The sequence below is a fragment of the Schistocerca nitens genome, chromosome 9, assembly GCF_023898315.1.
Source record: "Schistocerca nitens isolate TAMUIC-IGC-003100 chromosome 9, iqSchNite1.1, whole genome shotgun sequence".
NCBI lineage: Eukaryota > Metazoa > Arthropoda > Insecta > Orthoptera > Acrididae > Schistocerca > Schistocerca nitens.
The window spans coordinates 151284230-151298536 of NC_064622.1; the positions used below are offsets into that span (position 1 = coordinate 151284230).

A 14307-nucleotide genomic window follows, 5' to 3' on the forward strand; every position below is an offset into this window, starting at 1 on the left:
TTAAGTTCTCTCATTTTGAGGTCCCACAAGTGTGGTAGCCATGTGGGAATTTTATCAATTATGGGCCCCAGAAACCTAACTGGTGGATTGAAATGGAGAATGGTGCCATTAAAAGACAGTCCTGGCTGATTATTATTATTATTAAGTTTGTTTCGACCTTTTAGGATCACAGGTGACTTGCTCAGTACATCATCTTTCTTCCCAACATCTCTTCATTCTCTTGACCTTTGATCTTACAGTTGGTCTCTGCATTCAGGACATTGGTCTTATTGTGTGCTGTCTTGAGGCCAGCTTCTACTGCAACTACAGCTTCATTGCCCTTTTACAAGGTGTACACATTTGCTTCCTCCATTTGCCGATAGGTGGCAACAACAACAGTACGTAGCGGTTGAAAGAAACACATCGCAGACATCAGGCAGTTACTTAGACTTCAGTCAACATAACCTCATTCAAACATTTGTGTCTGCATCATAAAGTTGTTCTTGATAGAAAATATCAGTTTACAAGCCTAATTCTCGTCATTTGCGGGAGGTCTTACTGTTTTGTTTCAATATGAAGAAAACAGTGGATGAGTCTCATCAAATGCTCTCAAATATGTATGATAAGGATGCTATTAGTGAAATAACATGTTGTGAGTGGTTTCAATGCTTCAAGAACGGCGATTTTAATGTCGTAGACCAGCATTGTGGTGGAAGAGAGAATGTTTTCAAAGATGCAAAATTGAAAGACATTGCTGAGTGAAGACTCGTGTCGAACTCTATAAGCATTGGCACAATTAGTGGGAGTGACACAGCAAGCCATTTCAAAACGTCTCAAGGCTATGGGCATGATTCAGATAGAAGGAACTTGGGTCCTGTGTGAGCTAAAACAGAGAGACGTTGAACGGTGTTTGTGTGTTTGTGAACAGTTGCTTCAGAGGCAAAAACAGAAGGGATTTCTGCACACATTGAGACCAGGGACGAAAAATGGGTTCATTACAATAACTAAATGCAAAAAATCGTGGGGATATGCTGGCCATGCTTCCATGTTGACCACCAAACCAAATATTCACGGCTCCAAGATCATTCTCTGCATTTGGTGGGACCAGTTCAGCGTTGTGTACTATGAGGTGTTTAAACCAAGTGAAACAATCACAGGTGCTTGTTATCGAACGCAATTAATGCATTTGAGCAGAGCATTAAAAGCACAATACAGTGAGAGGCACGATAAAGTGATTTTGCAGAATGACAACGCTCGACCCCACTTTGCAAAAGAGGTCAAAACATACTTGGAAATGTTAAAATGGGAAGTCCTACCCCACCTGCTGTATTCTCCAGACATTGCTCCCTCTGACTACCACCTGTCTAGATCAATCGCGCATGGCCTGGCTGACCAACTCTCCCGATCTCATGAAGTCACAAATTGGATCGATCCGTGGATTGCTTCAAAAGATGATCAATTTTTTCAATGCAGGATTCGTACACCACACGAAAGATGGGAGAAAGTAGTGGCCAGAGACAGAAAATACTTTGAATGATACATGTGTAACCAATTTGTTTCATTTGTTGGGGAAAAAATGGCAGAAGTAAAGTTTTACACTTGTAGCATCATCTTCATTCTCACGTAGCAGTACCATATCATTGGCAAAGGCTAGGCAGTCAACTATTGTACTAAGTTTTATTTTGTACCTAATATGTAACCTTTAACAGCCATAGGGTTGTTCACCTTACTCCACTGCTGGACCATTTCATCCAGCAACAAACTGAACAGAACTGGTGACAGTCAGTCTCCTTGTCAAACTCATGCCCTTATTTGAAAGTCGTCTTACACTGCTTCAGCACCTGAGCCTAGCAGTTTTGCCTTTCAAAATGTCTACTACTAATTTGTGTGTTACTGCATCCAGTCTTCTAGCATTAAAGACAATTAACACATTCCTGTCTACAGAACTGTAAGCTTTGGTAAGTCCACAAAGGCCACTTCAGTGTCTTTACCTTTCCAGTGAAGGTATTCCAACATATTTTCGAGTCCAAAACTCAGTTTGGTACAATTCCTCCTTTTTCAGTAACCACTCTGATAGTCTCCAAAGCTTCACTCGATTCAGTACTAGAGAAATGTTCCAAGTTAATTCAGTGCAAGTGAATTCTTAACAACCTTGCCACACCTGTTCTTCACACTCAAGATACATAATGCATATATATTTTCTCTTAATTAATTATTGTAATTTGTTGTTAATCTGTGTTGCCTTTGGTTTTGCTGTAGAGTGCCAACACCTATTTGGCCCTATGATGAGGCTGTGGAGTTGCTGTGTGCAAGGAAGCCACCTCAATAGCAGTGACTCCTTTCAGTAGTAGGAGGTTCTCTTCCTGCCACACTTATCTTTCGCACCATGAAACCAATACTGTTTGGTGAATATAACATTATTCAAAAAAAGGTAATCTTTCCTGTGGAGAATGTAGGGCCCCACTGCAGTGGAGCATAGGGAGAAGACCGGGAGGAGATTGGAGAGGGGGGGTGACAGTGGCATCAATTGTTTTCAGGTGTCTCTCCGAATGACCCAAACACCATAGCATTTCTGTATTACAAGATTCAGCTCACCCACACGTGTTTTGAATCAGCTCATGTTTCACTGAGGTGCTGTGCAAGAGATGTTATGGAATATGTACTAAGCCTTTTTGATTCCTCCTTGGAGACATTTATGTCCACAATGTTGCCTTTTCCATCGCAAAGTGACAGTACTCTATAATTCAACGGTTTTAATACGAATTTCTTACATTTTAGTCAGTTTTTCACTTAATTTTGTTGTTCACTTGGAGACTGTAGTGTTCATGGACAAGAATGCTAACCTTTCTAACTTCTTGATGGTGAATGTTTCTTTTATGGCCCATTGGTCTCAGAGCATTTTTGGGGGTAAGAGGAAACTATTCCTTTTCAAGTACATTATCTGTGACCAACTCTGATGGTTGAATTTGGTTTGAGACATTACAATCGATTTTTAAGAGCTAATGCAAACAATGTAATGAATTCTGGAGACTGCATAGATTTGAAAGCTTTCTTAACTTCACCAAACCACGTTCTCCTCATTACCTTCAGTTCCTGAAAAGGTTGCAGCTTTTTCTTGCCTCTGTGATAACACTTCAAAATTCTTTCTATAATAAGTTTGGATCAGTTTCCATTATATCATGGCAGCTAACTACCCCTCAGAAGAAATTAAGAGTTTTATGCATTTCATTTAAAATAGGTTATCCAAAAATATTTTTGGACCCCAACAGTTTTGACCAATAGAGTGCCATTTCAAAGTCACACGAGCCCTTTCCAAGACCCCAGCAATGGCTTCTGAAGCTTTACAAATGCAGAAAAGCAAGATCTATTCAAAGAATTACTCATCTCTCTTAACTACTATAAATAAATTTTGGCAAGCTTGTGACCTGCTCCCTTTTTTCGCAGTAATTTGTATGGTGGTGTGTTTTCTCAGGAGTAGTGTCCACCTGAGCTCTTTTTATTGGATGGGTGTTAGTACCTCCTGATGGCCCATCCTTTCCATAAAGAGTTCGATTAAGAACCATTTCTTTGCCACAAGGCACTAGGGAAATAATTGTCTATCCAGGCAAAGCTCTACTTTCCTTGATAAGCCCCACACATGTGTGGTACAGCAGCTGCTGCAGAGGTTGCCCACTATTGACTATTTTCCGTCAACAACCACTCTCAGCATGTAGCACTTCTTGAGGTTTGTGGCAGTCTGCCTTCTTTATTTCTTTGTTTGTTGTCCTTGGTGTTGACGTACTGCATTGTGATACTGGCTGAAAAATTGGAGTGGAAGTATAACACTGACTACTTTAAATAAGGTAGCCGACAGCTGCACAGTTGTGTTTCACAGTGGTTTACTTTCACCGTTCACAGCCCCCAAAATACACAGTTATATATGGCCAGTGCACTATTGTTTTAACTGTCCATAAGCCTCATTAATAGTTTGCATGCAAATATCCACATACTGCTACAATACTTTACTATTGAACATCTATGAGCAGTAAAAACCTAACCACAAAAGTTCACAGTTTTTGGAGAATAGAAAGATATGTTTGGAGCAGACACTGTCATTGTTTTAACACACAGCCTAATTGTGTAACACTTATTTCACAGTTAAGTTGAAGCATTGTTGTTATTGTTCTAGTCAACACAGGTTTCTCGTCTGAAACTCTGCCATGGACTGACTGTCTCTGGACCAAAAATTGGGCCCTTATATATCCTCAAAATATTAGGTACTGAAACTTCACATTGTTCGATGTTTAATTTACAGAAATTACAATTAAAATATAACTCATTAAATTAACTGAATATATTGAAAAATTCCACCTTTTTAACAGTTTCTTCTAAAACAAGAGTTAGGCCAAATTATTCATTTGAATCATGAAATTAACAAATACAAGTAAGCAAACATTAGTTTGAACGACATTCTTAATTACTTTGGAATTAAATAAGAGCTGGCTTTGGTAACATGTTTTCAAATAGAGACAAATAGATCCTTTAAGAATACTATTAAATGTTCCTCTCTCTTTTATGAAAATGCAGATTATACTCACATAAGTTAATGGTAATTAGTGAAGAACAAAATTAATTTTAAGGAGGCAGATGGCAAAAAAGAGGGGAAGTAAAATTATCCCGTCTTGCTTCATCACAGGTTGAGTGTGTTGAGGTAGGTTTTCACCATCCTTGAGATTTATCTACAAGGTGTACAACTTTGCTTCTGCCATTTTTTCCCCGACATTTGAGGCTTTAATTAAACAAATTGGTTACACATGTATCATTCAAAGTATTTTCCATCACTGCCCACTACTTTCTCCCATCTTTCAGGTGGTGTACGAATCCTGTGTTGAAAAAATTGTTCATCTTCTGAAGCAATCCACGAATCGATCCAATTTGTGACTTCTTCATGAGATTGGAAGTGTTGGTCTGCCAGGCCATGCGACACTGATCTATGATCTAGACAGGTGATAGTCAGAGGGAGAAATGTCTGGAGAATACAGCAGGTGGGGTAGGACTTCCCATTTTAACATTTCCGAGTACGTTTTGACCTCTTTTGCAAAGTGGGGTCGAGCATTGTCATGCTGCAAAATCACTTTATTGTGCCTCTCACTGTATTGAGCTTTTAATGCTCTGCTCAAATGCATTAACTGCATTTGATAACAAGCACCTGTGATTGTGTCACTTGGTTTTAACACCTCCTAGTACACAACGCTGAGCTGGTCCCACCAAATGCAGAGAATGATCTTGGAGCTGTGAATATTTGGTTTGGTGGTCAACATGGAAGCATGGCCGGCATATCCCCATGATTTTTTGCATTTAGGGTTATCGTAATGAACCCATTTTTCATCCCCAGTCAGAATGTGACGCAGAAATCCCTTCTGTTTTTGCCTCTGAAGCAACTGTTCACAAACACACAAACGCCATTCAACATCTCTTGGTTCCAGGTCACATGGGACCCAAGATCCTTCTTTCCAAGTCATGCCCATAGCCTTGGGATGTTTTGAAATGGCTTGCTGTGTCACTCCCACTAATCATGCCAATTCTACTCGAGTTTGAGGAGAGTCTTCACTGAGCAATGTCTCCAAAGCTGTATCTTCATAAACATTCTCTTTTCCACCACAATGCTGGTCTACGATGTTAAAAATACCATTCTTTATGCGTTGAAACCACTCACGACACATTCTTTCACTAATAGTGTCCTTACCACACATGCCTGAGAGCATTTGATGAGACTCATCCACTGTTTTCTTCATATTGAAACAAAACAGTAAGACCTCCTGCAAATGATTAGAATTAGGCTCGTAAACTGACATTTTCTATCAAGAACTACTTTATGATGCAGAGACAAATCTACTAATGTTTGAATGAGGTTATGTTGAACGAGGTCCAAGCTAACTGCCTGGTGTCTGCGATCTGTTTCTTTTGCCCGCTACTTAACATTGTTGCCACCTATTGGCAAATGGCGGAAGCAAAGTTGTAGTTAATCCAAGACCCATGCTCTCAAAGATGAACAACACTCCACCATCATGTCTCATGGTGGTCACTGACAGATGCTAAGAGGGCTGGCAATGCTGGCTGACCTCCAGCTTATAAAGCCCAGGATCACTAGACCTGTACCTCATTTTTGGCTGCACACCTTAAGGGTGGAAAAGAGCAATCATAGGTTAGACTTGCAGCGCAAAAAGGAAAGAAGTACTGCAAGCTCTCTCAGGGCACTGTGTCCACCAATAACATACTTACAAAAGAGTTATAAGTCCCCTGGGGACCACTAGAACTGAATTTTTGGAACCAATCACACAATTTTTGTTTTGCCTCCGGACAGATGTCTAAAAATATCACATTTTAATACCAGTATTGTGTAGATATGGTTTCAAGACTACTCATGCTTACACTGCAGCAATGACGGACTAGTTAGCTGCCATCACTGACACAGGATAGTTACCTACGTAGGTGTTCAAAATAAGTGCCTGAAGCGGAAACAGATCCCTGCCATCTGGAGGAAAACTAAAGTTATTCCCTTACTAAAACCTGGAAAGGGTGCAGCTGATCCCAAGAACTACCGACCGATTTCGCTCCTTTGCCATTTGTATAAAATCTATGAAAGAATGTTACTAAATAGACTCACTCCCATTGTTGAAAAACAACTCATACCTCAACAAGCAGGTTTCCGACCTGGAAAGAATTGTACAGCACAAGTCCTTAATCTGACTGAACATATTGAAGAGGGATATGAAAAAGGATACATTTCCGGGGCTGTCTTCGTGGATCTCACAGCAGCATATGACACCATTCAACATCGACAATTATTGCACAAAGTCTACTACATCACTAGAGACATTAATTTCACCAGAACTGTGCAGACACTTTTGGAAAACCGGCGATTCTATGTGGAGTTCCAAGGAAGAAGGAGTAGATGGAGAAGTCAAAGGAATGGCTTGCCTCAGGGTAGTGTCCTTTCCCCCATATTGTTCAACATATTTACAAATGACCAGCCTCAACCTTCTCTTACAAAGAGTTTCATCTATGCAGATGATCTTGCCTTAGTCACACAAGCCAGAGATTTTGACACAGTAGAAAACCAGCTTACTGTTGCTCTCAAGGACCTATCTGAGTACTACAGAGTCAATAACTTAAGACCGAACCCTACTAAAACTCAAGTTTGTGCTTTCCACCTACGCAATCGAGAGGCCTACAGAAAACTTACAGTGTGTTGGGAAGATCAAGAGCTTGAACATTGTTTCTACCCCAAATATCTGGGTGTCACCTTAGATCGAACGTTGACCTACAGAAAACACTGCACTAACACTAAGCAGAAAGTTGCTGCTCGTAACAACATCCTGCGGAAGCTCACTGGCAGCGTTTGGGGTGCAGATCCCAAACTACTAAGAACATCAGCCTTGGCCTTGTGCTATTCCGCAGCTGAATACGCATGTCCTGTATGGTACAAGTCATCTCATGCAAAGCAGGTTGATGTGGCACTGAACGAAACCTGCAGGACAGTAACGGGATGCCTCAAAGCTACACCTATTGATAAACTCCATAAACTAGCAGGTATTGCTCCTCCAGACATAAGGCGTGAAGTCGCAGCCAAACTTGAGAGACATAAAGCAGATCATAACACCGATCACCTGCTACATGGATACCAGCCACCAATTAGTAGACTCAAATCTAGGAGGAGCTTTATGAGAACTACTACACCTCTCACCGGTCGGACTGGAGCAGCCGGACTATCTCAGTGGACAGCAAAATCTGACAGCAATGATTGGATGACTCCTTCTGAGACCCTTCCTCCTGGTGGAAATCAAGTCTGGACAGTGTGGAAGTCTCTAAATCGGCTCAGGAGTGGCGTCGGACGAACTAAGGACAACCTGTTTAAATGGGGCTTCATGAAGGAATCTTCCACCTTGTGTGACTGCGGAGAAGAACAGACAACCAAACATTTAATTAACTGTCCTAGATGTCCTGTATCATGTTCCACACAAGAGCTTGTTGATGTTTCAGACAATGCTGCTGCCGTTGCACAATTTTGGGCTAATACCGTTTAGTTTGTTCTTTTATGATTTGACCTGATTTGTTATATTGTATATATTGTAAATATTGTTGTAATGTTTTTGACTCGAAATAAATAAATAAAAAATAATTTACTTATTTATATTTATATTTAAATGAAAAATAAAATAGTATATTGGAGCTATATGTATTTTTCTGATGGTGACCAATTTTGCATACTTAAGTGGGCACTGTGACCAGTGCCACTGTAACAATATCCCGTGTTTGCTTTTTCGATATCCAGGCACATTTTCTACGCACTTTCACACCCCAATATCCCGAAATAATGCTAAGCAGTCTTTTGTATTAGGCAAAATATAACAGAACAGAGAAAGTTTTATATAATGCCACTTAATTCCAAATTGTCACAGAGGGGAAACATCTTGCCCACTTTTCCCGACGAGTAGTGTGGCTACTTTTCCCGTGCAGATGCCATATCGGCATTAGTGATCCATAGAAGAAAGTTGCAAACTGAAGTAAATAACAGGCCAGAAGACATTGAATATTGATATGGTAAAAAAACGATTATTCTCCTTATAGCTGAGGTAACAAGAATAATATAAATGATTTATCTTGCATCAGATTACTCATAAACAAAAATGTTTTTACTTAAAAAAGGAGGAACCTGCTTCCTCTGTCAATCTCACTGATAACAATGGCGATGTATATCCGAACTAGTCTGACCTTCTGACCTGTTCTAAGGAGAAGGCTTTTTTTAGACTGACCAGTTCTCAGGAAGGGGCTTTTTAGGATAAAATACAAGCAATGGTCGCTTTTCCCATCCAGACCACTCTACCACACCTTACAACTTCCCTTAAGGACATTACAATTAACTGGTAACCTCCATATAATCTTATGTTATGTTAAGAAACTGTAATGCAGAGGACACTAGAAACCAGTATTCCTTCATTTATTGATACATTTTTACGTGTTCCAGGGTTAGCTGTCATCAAAATCCTGGTTCAGATAAAAAACAGATGATTCCATAATTAAATGGTTGACTTGCAATGAACATGAGGACACTCACTGCCAGTCAATCATGTAACCCCTGGTTTTTATCTGAACCAGGATTCTGATGATGGCTTATGCCAAAATCTCTAAAAATGGATTAGTAAATGAAGGAATACTGGTTTCAAGTTTTCTCTGCATTACAATTCCTCCATCTGTGACCAGTCCAGCAAATTGCAGGCTATGCATTTCATTCATCACAGTAATTTCCCTCCTGGATGCCTTTACGGCACACTATAGTTTACTAAAAGTTTTGAATGACACTTTTCTCCTGTTCATTGCACTGTATTACAACAGCATTAATTTTATCCCACACTACTTGCTACAAACGTGTACCACTTTAAGATGACCATCTCTATAATGTGCATTCGCTTATCCATGTTACTTCCATCTGATTATAATAGAGGGAAACATTCCACGCAGGAAAAATACATCTAAAAACAAATATGATGTGACTTACCAAATGAAAGTGCTGGCAGGTCGACAGACACGCACACTGTTGTGTGTCTGTCGACCTGCCAGCACTTTCATTTGGTAAGTCACATCAATTTACTTCCATCTGACATTCATAACCAGTTAATATTGACTACTGTCAAGTAAAGCCATCAAATTTACATAAAATGAAAATTTCAACAAAAATTACTCAACAAAACCATCTACTGTTGAGAAAAATATATATGAACAAAAACACTTCAGTCTGAACTACAAATGCAATAAGCAGAAATATTTAACAGCTATAACATCAACAATGATGTATAGATCTGGCACAATAATAGACGTAAAATATTAATTTTGTCTAAGCTGTCAATAGTGTTACTAAGATGTTTTTGTTTTTGTTCTTTGTCTAATGAAAACAAAATATGCATGTACATATTCTGCACTAAATGGCAAATACCTGTCAGAGTATTGACCTTCCTCCTCTTGTCTCTCTGTCACCTGCAAGAAAACATACATCCACTTAATTACCATTGCTTTGCCTAAACACAGCAAAAACTTAAGACAAACCAAACTGCAGGAGTTTTCTGTTAGTTGCGACAGCTGCTGATATGGTCATCAGTCCACCACTGGTTCGATACAACCCTACACGCCTGTCTATCCCATGCAAACATCTGCATCTTTCTGTAACTACTTCAACACACATCCAGTTGAACTTGGTTGCTGTATGTACCCCTTTATCTCTCTCAACATTTTTTAGCCTCTGTACTTCACATCTTTACCAATTGTAACTAACTGATGACTCTTCTTTTTGTTGAACTGTGCCATAAATCGCTATCTTCCCCAATTCCGTTCAACACCACCTCATTAGTTACTCCATCTAACCATCTAATGCAGCACCTCATATCAAAAGCTTCTATTCTCTACTTTTCTAAACAGCTTGTCATCCACTTTCACTTCTGAAAAAGGCTACACTTACATTTACATTAGATATTAACAAATCCCTCAGTTACAGATATGCTTTCCTTACTACACCCATTCTGCACTTTTTTTTTTAATACTCTGTCCGTTATCAGTAATTTCGCTGCCAAAATACCAAAATTCATCTGCTACTTTTGGCATCTCATTTTCACATATCCCTGAATCCAAGACAACTCCGAAGGCAAGACAACCCCCCATTGTTCAACAAGTGATTACAGAAAAACATGTATACACATTCTAGGTTTATTTTGAAAACTTACCAATGGTTACAAACTTACAAATGGTTACGTTATCAAAGGTGACTGAAAAAGACAATAAAAATACCGGTACACACAAAATAATATCAAATAAAGACCTCCCTTAGTCAGATACAGATGCCACTAGTCCTCCTCACTGAAATGATCCACAGGATCTACAGTGGCACTGGTACTATCATGGTTCTGGTTATTGGCGCAAGAGATCATCTTCATTCCTATCTAAAGCATTTACTACACATCACTTCTTGATGTTGTTCACAACTGATGCACTGGATATGCACATCTAAGCAGTCTTCACCCATTCCACAATTAAGAGACACTGAAGTTTCATCAACTTCCCAGTAGGGGTCAGAGCTTAACCCAACTTAAGTATAACTGCTTCAGACTGTCTTTAAATGGATTTTTCACCACCACATTGAAGGCATCAGATGCCCCCTGAAAGCACCAAGGATCAACATCCCACAATTCTTTAGAAGAGTATCTGGTCTCCTGCTCCATACTGAATGGAGCCAATGTGTCACCAACTCACTGGTCATCCATCCTTTCCTGCTTTAACAAAATATGACACCAGGCGACAGCTTTTCCTCTGGCATAGTTTTAAGATTGAGGAGAACATAGGATAAAAAGGAGTATTTTCAGTGTTTTGATTTACACAGAAGGGCAAGGATATTCCTTTCTCAGTCTTATAACATGCTGCTCATACTCTACGAACTTCTCCACATATGAAGCTGGAAGAGACTGAACAAGGGATGTTCGATGTCACAGCGCAAGTCCACTGCATCGCATCATCCTCGTACATTGGTTATCAATGCAAGACTCATGGCCAGATCCAAACTTCCATACGTCATCATTCCTGTATCACAACCCATACTCGTAAAAACACTATGTAATTCCAGTACAGGGGAGGACATATTAGTTGAAAGTCACTGCTTGGTTGTTCTAAGCAAATTATATGTCATCCAAGTCTCATGACTATATTACAGTAGCTGTAATATGTCCCTATGGGAATGTGAGGATGTTACAGTACAAAGCAGATCCCGTGTCAACATTGAAATCACAAAATTTAATCTCAATACAGAGAAAATCTGACAAAGCTGTACAAATAAAATGATACTCAGTATAACTTAAATGAGCAGATAATGTCATACAAATCATGTGCTACTTCATAACTGTAGAAGTAAGAGACGACTAGCTCTCAATACTTGTAAAAACATATAAAACAGTTGTGAACCATAGCTTAACCTCACCAATGCCATGGCAATATAATAAATTGGCCTGTTAGGAAAACTGAGGGATGTGGGCAGTACATCATATAGCTGGTCCCAAAGTAAAACAATACAGTTAAAAGTTAAGTCACATGAAAAGGACATTTTGTCATCCTATCTATTCTCATGTGAAAAAACGAAGGGTGAAGAAAGAGAATAGCTCAGATGGTAATCTTTCCCCACATGATGCAGTGTAGTACTTTAAGAGACATCAGAAATAAAGAAGCATACTATCTAAAAAACATACAACCCCCAAGCACAAACTGTAATCTTCCTGGACATCCATGTCCAGTCTCTGAAGTATAAATTCAGTGCCAGCAGAAAAATAGTAAGATACTGCCACCTCAGCCATCAAGAACTAAAATTAAGTTTGCCTTGTGGTTATGAATTGGCAACTAGCTATTATGGAACAAGTGTAAAACACAGTGGCATATCTGTCTACGTTAAAAAACAGAGTGAACCTGATGCATGAACTGACAGATATAGTCAACTATGCCTAGAGACAAAATTTAAGGCTACTGCCATAATGTTACTGAAACAGGATTTTGTAACTGCTTCAACATATTTTTCCCTGAATAACAATGAAGACTTGTTTGTGAAAGTTCTGAGAAACTGATGCACTTGCTAATTAAAAATGAAGATTAGAGAGTAATAATAATTGGTTATGTCACTACAGACATTAGGTGATGCCCCTCCAAATCTTAAAATTCATAACACAATATAAAAAAAAAACACTGTTTTAAATACCTAGGAGAATAGGTAACAAGCAACACAAAAGAAAAGGTAGCCACAGAAAATCGATTACGAAAAATGGAAACTGCATTCCAAATGACTTACAACATAACAAGAAAAACTTGGTCCTGGAACACAAAAGTAAGACGTTATCAAACAGTAGTATGGCCTGAAACACTGTATGCAGAAGAAAACTTAAACTAAAAAGATTTGGGGATCTCGAAGAAAGAAAAAAAAAAAATGGGAAAAGTTGAAAGATGAATTCTGGGGGAAAATATTGTAACTTTCACGTCATTCTAATCTTGAATACTAATTAAGATCAAACGGAGAGCTCTATTTCAAACTGAGAAGGCTAACTGATGTATTGAGGAAAAGAAAATTACAGTTTCATGGCCACACATACTTAGATAGTAACAGACTAACTAAACATATGTTCAATATACTACACAGCTACAAATACTGAAATTGACAAACATGTGAAAAACACAGGAATTAGAATGCACATAATAGGTAACAATACTTTTTAGAGAAACAACAGAAAAGGCAGAATTTCAAGAAAGAAAGAGGTCTGCGAAAGGAAAAAAGTGGATTCAGACAGAAAAGGAACAACACTCTTAACAGATGAAGTAAGTCTGGGAGCACAGAAAATTGAATACAAAGAAGTAAAACCAAAGTCAGTTTATCGTATCATCTGAAAGGGCTATTTGAATAAATAAAATAAATGGCTTTCCCTCATCTTCTCTATGATTGGTGTCCGTCCATACTGCATGCGAATTTCATCACTGATCACATAATGAAATACTGCCAGTAAATTTCAACATGTGACTAATTATGTAATTAGCAGGCAATACAGAGTGGCAACAATTTTTTAGAATATGACGGAAAGCCATCTAGATGTCTGTACTGATATCGCTAAACATTATTATTCTGCTATCTTTATGGCAGGTGGTATAGTCACATCTACTGGTCAGATGACAAGGTGCAGCTGTCTATAGCGGTAAGGTCAAGCACTTTGTGCAGATCATAAAACAATAACAAAATCAAACTACAGGTTGTTATTTTTGTTGTTGTTGTTGTTGTTGTTGTTGAGGTCTCCAGTCCGAAGACTGGTTTGATGCAGCTCTCTATGCTAATGTATCATTTGCGAGCCTCTTCATCTCCGAATAATTATTGCAATCTATATCTTTCAGAATCTGCTTACTGTATTCATCTCTTGGTCTTCCTCAACAATTTTTACCACCCACACTTCCCTCCAATATTAAACTGGTAATCCCTTGATGTCCCAGAATGTGTTCTATTAACAAATACCTTCTTTTGGCCAAGTTGTGCCACAAATTCCTTGTCTCTACGTTCTTTTCAGTACCTGCTCAGTAGTTACACGATCGACCAACCTGACCTTCGACATTCTTCTGTGGCACCACATTTAAATAGCTTCTATTCTCTTTTTACCTAAATTCTACATCGCCCAGGTTTCACTTCCATATATGGCTACACTTCATACAAACACTTTCAGAAAAGACTTTCTAACACTGAAATCTATATTTGATGTAAACATACTTTTCTTCAGGAATGCTTTTCTT

The 14307-nt window shown here is 38.8% G+C and overlaps 1 protein-coding gene across 1 annotated transcript in view; it reads right to left on the reverse strand.

Annotated features, from left to right (window-relative positions):
• LOC126203915 (histone-lysine N-methyltransferase PRDM9-like) overlaps positions 1-9988 on the reverse strand; it is a 302991-nt gene extending 293003 nt beyond the window's left edge. Inside the window, exon 1 of the mRNA XM_049938306.1 lies at positions 9953-9988. The gene's annotated coding sequence lies outside the window, so the exon portion shown is untranslated. The remainder of the gene's footprint in view (positions 1-9952) is intronic.
• Positions 9989-14307: the final 4319 nt, after the last annotated feature.